Here is an 8,070-nt window from a genome sequence, read left to right as displayed (position 1 = left end):
CTTGTTAAACATGCTCATTAATAATCTAAACCAAAGGAGTAAAGTTGTATTCATGAAATTCACTGATGATGATGACTTTGTGAAGTTGTGAACCTTCTCAGAAGCTATAAAGACATTTGAAAAGACTAGGAACATGAACAGATATTTAACTAAGAGTCGGTCTGGCAAAATGCATCTGCTAGGTTTTTACTATCTAAACTGCACAATTAACTGAGGTTTAGAAACATCTGAGACATTCAACACAAAAGTACATAAAAGACATCAAAAAAATGTGGCTTCAGTTGGAGGGAAAAGCCTGAGAAGCAGATATCTTAAACAGTAGATTATGATAGAAGAGCTCGTTGAAAATAATTTTGCAATGCAATATGGATATAGATAATTCTGATATATTATGGGCTGTACATATGCATCATATCACATGACAGAAATACATCTATATAATATATATGTATGTTATATAGATGTTTTATATATATATAAAAATATATATATATATATAAATCTATGTTATCAGAATCATGTTGAAGTAAATCATTTGGAAAAAAGGATATGATTCCTGGATATTAAGCTATAACCTAAATACAGAGTTATAATTTATGTAATTTATTCTAGGGAATCTGCAGAAGCACAATAAGCAAGCAAGCAAAAAGTCCACAGAGTAAGGAAAGTCTTATCTATAACAAAAGTCTAAAAAATTATAGAGAAATTTCTCTGTAGCTCTATTAAATTTCTGCAGCTCTATTAAAGGGCAATAAGACATTAGGCAATATAATAAGGGCAATGACAGTAAATAATTATTAAAGGCTAAGTGCAAGTCTCTGCTTCAGTCACAGAAGTGTTAAAAGAGACCGCTAGCAATGATGTTCTGTATGGTATATGGCCTAAGCCCTTGATAATAGAGAGATTTCCTTACACAGGAAGATAATCTCAGGAGAAAATATTGAAGCCAGGTCACCTAGGGTAGTAAAAATCAGACTTGGCAAAATAATTAAGAAAGGGTTTGAAAGCGAAAATCCTTCAGATGATAAAGATGGTTCAGTAGACTACGATGGACTTACAAATTTTCCCAGCTTCTGTAAATATTATCAATATTCATATCTATCAATAACACATATTATCAATATCTATCTGATATTTTAAACATATTAATGATAAAGTATTTTTTGAAAAACTTGATTGAAACAAGCCACACATACATTTGTATCTTTCGTTTCGGTAAAATTGAAATAAATTACTGTATCTTAAAATATTGTATGAAAATTATCAGAGCAGTGTAAATGATTTGTCAAGAGTCCAGTAGGAAATAATCACAATTAATATACAACTGATATTTTCCTTTGGCTTAGGTCTGTGCTCTCATTACAGTGCAATGCATGCTATGCAGAATAATGATTCGCATGTCGCACAAGAAAGCAGGTATGGAAACCCTCAGGAAGTATACATAATTTCTTCAAAAGCACTCTAGTTCATTTTAAGAAAAAGGATATTCCTGAATATCTTGCAATGGTATGAATATCTCAGCCATAGCTTATATCAGATCTGGAAGCTAGTTGTATCAGATCTGGAAGCTAGTTAAGCCTCCAAGGATACAAATTACAAAACTGAGCTTTCAAATACAGCTATTTCTTACACACCCTAAATACCTGGCGCTGAACTGCTGATAAAGCATTTAACTGCTGGTATTGCTATAGGACTAACAGAGAGGAAGGCATCAGCTAGATTTTGTTCTTCTTTCTGTGCTATCAAACAATTAACTGTAAGACTCTTTTTCACAGTAAATAATTTATTTGATTAATTAGACATCCTACCCGTGAATCACCAGTTAGGCAAAATTTCTTGAATGTTCTCTACAAACATGGTTACCACTTATGCTGACTTTGACACAGTTCTGTTACTGGTTACCTATGTCCCACTGTCTTTTTTTCATTTGTTTACTGCTAGATGAGTGAAATTTTTCTCAGGCAGGGTGAGCATGTCTGTTATTAAATAAATTGTATACCATAAATTGGCATTCGTGTTTTCCTGCACGTGAATAAACATTCTAATGCCAAGCTTAATGTTCAAGTACAAGCACAAGCAACGTTTAAAAAATAAAAATAAAAAATGAAAGCAAAGTTAGTTTGTGAAATATTCTTAAACGTTTCCACTCTGCCCAGTTAAGTTGCAGTAATTGTGATATCTGCTAAATATCTGAATGAACATCCCTTGCTCAATGGATCAGAGAACACTGTGGATCAGGTGGCAGCAGCTTGAATCTGAAAGTTCAAAAGAAAGCAGAAGTATAAAAGTCCCAAATGTCATGTTCAGTATCCAGCTGCACATAAAGAGCAATATCCTGGCAGTCGTGCTAACAGTGACTACTGTAATATTTCAGGTAAAAGAGTATATGCCTCTAAGGGATTATACACTCAGTTAATTAGAATTAGAATCAGGAATAGATTCTCAAATAATTTCTACCCACCCCGTCAAGATAATTTCAGAACTGTCAGTAATATAAATGAATAACAGTTGCAGCGCTGTCTAGCACTAATTATAGCACTTACCCCTACCGTGATAGTAAAGATTGCCTTCTGCAATGGTAATAGCTAACATTTGAATAGTGCCTTTCATCTCAAAAAATCCCCAAATGCTCTACAAATTAGAAATATGATCTTTCTGGGTGTATGTAAATCCTTGATGAAGGAGGTTTAACACAGGGCTGTGGCTTTTTTATCATCTATGAACTTGACCATCCTTATAGTTTTTACCTAGAAGCACACATCAGTTCCCAGAGGTTAAATGACTTAACAAAACACAAAATTTGGTTGGCAATATTAGGAATAAAACACCCTTTCTCTGAAGTCCTGAATATTTCATTATTGACAAAAAATGTTGAGCAAAATATTCTACTTTATAATGCTATTTCTTTTTCCTTCTTCCGTTTTTGCATTTATTCATAAATGTCATTTTCCTTCACCCAGTCATTCACATAAAAATATATAAAAGTCCTTGTAGCAGAGATATGGCTTACTATACATGTTTATTATACTTTCTACCAGTATTAATTGTACCATTACTACTCACGAATAACTCCCATCAATTTATCTATCTATCTGAGACATTTAGAACTGGGAATTTGGTAAACAGACTTCTTTCCATCATAGAAATACAGTAACGCTAACAACCAGTACATAGGTTAGGAGAATATATAAAAAAAGCTGTCTCACTAGATTGACATGACTGCAGAAAGAAGGTCCATTTTGCTGAATGTGGTTACTAACAGTGACATGTGGCCAGTGTACCATGGCTCAGCCACATGCTTTTAGGAAAAAGGTCCAGGGGTCTTTACCAGTTCCAAGGAAATCTGTGTTTCCAGTATAATGCTAGGACACAGGCTCAGTTTGTCTCAGTGATAAAGGTGTGAGTGTCTGCGTGAGCGTTACCTTTTCTGCACAGCTGATCTTCATTATATGGTTATTCACCTTGCTACAGGAATGAAAGCACGTCTTGACTTAGCATTTCTTAGTGTGGAAGATATAAGACTTTATTATTTCTGGTTTATCTTTTTTAAATTTTAGATTATATTATTTTCTTCATCAGCCATTGAAATATAACTTAAGGAAATAAATGGTCTTATTCATTGCAGGCATGTTAACACATAAGTAGCAGCTCTGAAATTCTCTTGAAAGAATTTTGTTCTTGAAATCTTGAAAGAAAAGCCAGAAATCTAAATATTTCCAGATTAAGGTTTTGATCAGAACACTAGTCCAGCTTTAGCACAGCATGGCGGTACATTTTTGAGACCAATTTACCTTGACGCTGATGCTTAAATTGAAACACATATTTAAATTAAGCACCTGCTTAAGTGAGTTGCTGAAACTGAGTTTCTATTGCTTTTCCTGGGAGAATCTTTCTGTCCTGTTCAGCAGCAAGCATCAATAAAGAGGCCTGATTACATTATAAAATGTCTAACAGATACTGTTTAATGCTGACTGTTCAGGTCATCACTGCTGGGAATAGCAAATAGTTTTTACTTTGCAAGGTGAGATTAATTTTTAAATAAATGAGGCTGCAAAATACTCTACACAGCACCTGTGGGCTGTTCTGCTGTTATGACTGGAAAGAAAAAAAAATAATGGTACTTTTTAGAAGCTTAGAGTTTGAAATATGTTGCAATATCTTTTGTTTATTTTCTCTCATAAAAATATGGAAGAATCCCAACTAGAAAATTATAGAAAAGATATGCAAAGATTTTTCCTTGTCACTCCACTGTAAAACAAAATATTTAAATTTTTTCTGTCTGTAGTTTTATATTGTGCCAGCATGGATGTGAGTGAGTTATACAAATAGAGGAAGACTGACCAGCACATTAGGGAGCAAGCTGCTAGTTGTCACTAAATACTTTCACTGTTAGGAGCTCTGTAAAAAGAAAAAGAAAATCCAAATAAAGCTTCTCAGATGTATTTTCAGTGGGGAGAAAAGAGGTGGGGCTTTATTAGCAAAAACTGGCTACTGCGAGTGCAAGTAAACTAAAGCTAACTTACTGTGTTCAGACTGATTGCTGATTAATGTGTGTCTGGTTTGCTTATCAGTCAATGTTATTCAGTGATAGTTGTACAACAAATTCTATGTCATGTTATTTTGCTCTGGTGTTTTTTATGCATTCCTTCTGCACTGGTGCCACCTACTAGTAAGAGTTTTTAAGAAGCACTTGTGGAAGAGATTGACAGTGATCAGGTTCATGGTCTGGGATGTTCTGATGGCATTCAAATCCTGTGTCCTTCACAGATTGCCTGTGCAGATAGGACCACCTACCTTGTTTGTTCTGCAGTTCCACTTCCATTAAAAAGAAGTTATGCTTCCCTGTGTTGCTAGGCTGTTACCAGAATAAATCCATAAACACAAAGTTGCTGTTCCAAAAACAGGGAGAGGGAAGCCTGATGGAAATAGGAGGGCTAGAGAGAGCAATCCATCTCTATTCAGCTGAATGCACAATAAAACAGAAAGGGCCTACTTAGGACGGATGAATCTCTTCTGCTTTCTAAACCATCCCTAGGAGAATCTGTGCTACTGGTGAAAACGGTAGCTGTGTGACATAGGTAACTATTGTCAGCCCATTCTATATTTTGGATATAGAGAGCCTTACCAAAGGTCAGAGTTAGGATTTAATCAGGATTTTTGTGCTTAAGAAGCGTTTAGCTCTGCCAACTTTAAGAAAGTCTAGTTCATTGCACAGTTCATTTTACTTCCTTAAAATCTTTAATAACATATACAAATACAAAAAAGTTGTAATCCGTGTAGTCTGAAAAACTCAAAACTAAGGCCCAAATGAAACCAAGTAGGGTAGGAGCAGAAAGACAGAGAAAAATAATTACAAATATATATTTCCAAATCTCAATTTGAAATTACATAGTTTGAGTATAACTCACCTGAAAAGTTTGCTTGAGATTAGTACAAATCTTCAATGCACCAGAATATCCATTCTAAAATTAATCAGAAGGAATAAAACTAAGCTAGTCTCCCAGGAAACGTAGTTTTCCAGTTTGTAAAGTATCAGAGAGAATAGCCTGTGCAAACAGTAGAGGGATTTCATGGCAACCGTCTTTTCAATTGACTACATTTTACAGTATACCACTAAAAAACTTTTTATGTTAACAGACTACATTTGTTCAATGTCATCTACACAAAGGAAAATCCCATTGCTTTTCTTTATATTGTTGGTTCCGTGGAGGCATGTAGTCTCCATTTAGATTTTAACTTCCCTTCCTGTCCCCTAATCGACTGGTACACCAGAGGGTATTACTGTTTCTCCAGAAAATCAGTTTCCATTTGCTGGCTGGTTGGCAAAAAGTGGGTTATTTATTTTATTTTGTTCATTAGGTGTTCTAATGGATTCTGCTACATGCTTTCTTAAGCTACATCTATCCCTTTAAGGATAAAGAAGTGTAGGGATAGGAGAAAGCTACTTTTGCTTCTCCCTACTTCCAGACTAGAGAATTCCTCTCTCTTTCCAGACAGATATGTGATGTGGTTTATGCAACAGGCACTTAGATAAGCTGAATATCTTTTGAACCCTTTTTCGCTTTTTGTATGTCCAGAAAAAAATAAACAGAATTAAGAGAGAATTTTGTGAGCAAGGGCATGTAAGTACCTGAACTTGTCATTAAGCTTATGAAGATAAACATCTGCACTTTCAATTGTATGAGTAGTTCCTAAAATTGCATTCTTTGTGGACAGGAAAAGAGATTATTGTATTTACTTTCCTGATTCCTGCTACAGTTTTGCACAAGCTCAAAATGGGATCAAAATACATAAGTAGAAAAAAACCAGAGAGGTAAACAAAGAGAAACTTTACTATTTCTTTGAATCCCTTTGTAAAACACCAAATATGGGGACAAAATGGCCTTCTGATCATCTAATTGTTTCCTCATTAGTGTTATCACACCTTGGCTCTGCACTCGTATTTGTAACTGCAAGATTTTTGAAGAACCTCAGTAACGGCTTTTCAAACACCATACCACAGTGCATAACTTTTCTTGCCACATACTCTAGAAGACAAATTATCATTTGCAGTAGGAGAAATACGGGGACCTCTTCAGTCAAAGATTTCAGTAGCTGTTTTCATCTGTGAGATGGCTTTATCCTGCTCAGAACATTCCTAATTAACCTGGTGCTGTGAACAGCTGCCGGTCTGAACAACCCTCTGCTCACAGATTTCTTGCATTCCTAAAGCTTTTGGTGAAGTCTTCTATGGTATGCCTTTCACATTGTGTATGTAGTATGGCTATCATAAAGATATTTTAGTGTACCACATATTGTTCAATCAGGTATTAAATCTCTGATACTGAGCAGTGCTCACTATCTTAGTGAAGGGGAACCAAAATTTATATAAAAATACATGCATACATACATATATATATATATATATATATATATATATAAAGAGAGAGAGAGAGAGAGAGAGAGAGAGAGAGTGTATTGCAATATATTATAACGTATTAATCTCTGACCTAAATCATGAGATCTGGCGACTCCTATTGCTGTTTTACAAATGCTGTTACTTCTCATAAGTTGTCCAATTCTATCAAAATCCCATCTGCAGTAAATATTTGTCTAAGGACTTTCACATGTCTGAAAGACTTGTGCTCAGTAACTCTTGATCCTAGCAAATACTGCAATAAAAATGGTAAGTATGAATATTGCAATAATAAAGAGAAAGGGAGACAAAGGCCTGAAGTTAGGATTTTTTTCACTTAGTACTTATGAGGTATCTAGGTCATCCTTCTCCCTTTATAATCTGAAAGAGAGAAGTTCTTGTCTTACTGCAGACTATGGATGAAACCAAGATAATTAACACAGAACAGAGCCTACTACTAAGAATGAGATAAAGAGAACCCAAATACAACATCCAAAGCTGTTACTGGTTTGTGACTTTTGTTTTTAAAACAATCATTGCATTAGGAGTGCTAATGTAGTTTATGAGACTGGTAGCTCATCACAGTGCCTGAAGAAAGAAGAGCAGGTGTTATCACTAAAGCTTGTGGGATACGTTTTTTTTTTGTCTGTTACTCTACTCAGCAATGACAGGGAATTCACTCTGTGTTAGAACTTTGAAAACACAGACTGAAACTAACACGGTGAGATTAAAATGCCAAACGATCCTATGTTCAACTAACGGAATAATTTAATCCTCGTAACACAAGAGTTATAATAGAATAGAAATATCTAATAGAAAATAGAAATAGAAAATATCTAATTATGCTGTTTTATTTTCTTTCACATTTTATAATAGCCATTATAGGAAAATGAGACCTATAAGACCATTTGTTTATATATTTTTGTAGTCTGCAGCTTCTCATTTTCATTTAAGAAAATACAAACCCAGCACCTTACATATCTCCTCTTTCTGAAGTGCAAAATGAGCTTCTAACCCAGAGTCAGATGTGATCTGACTCTATACAGAAGAACTATGAGCATTAAAAATCACACTCATCTATCCGGTAGTTACTCAATTGTATGTAAAATTTCATGGGCTGTATTATGTGTATGATACAATTAATTGCCAATCCAGAATATATTATAAATCACTGT

Source organism: Struthio camelus, chromosome 5, assembly GCF_040807025.1.
Source record: "Struthio camelus isolate bStrCam1 chromosome 5, bStrCam1.hap1, whole genome shotgun sequence".
Taxonomy (NCBI): Eukaryota; Metazoa; Chordata; class Aves; order Struthioniformes; family Struthionidae; genus Struthio; species Struthio camelus.
Note: the sequence above shows the minus strand (reverse complement) of the source record.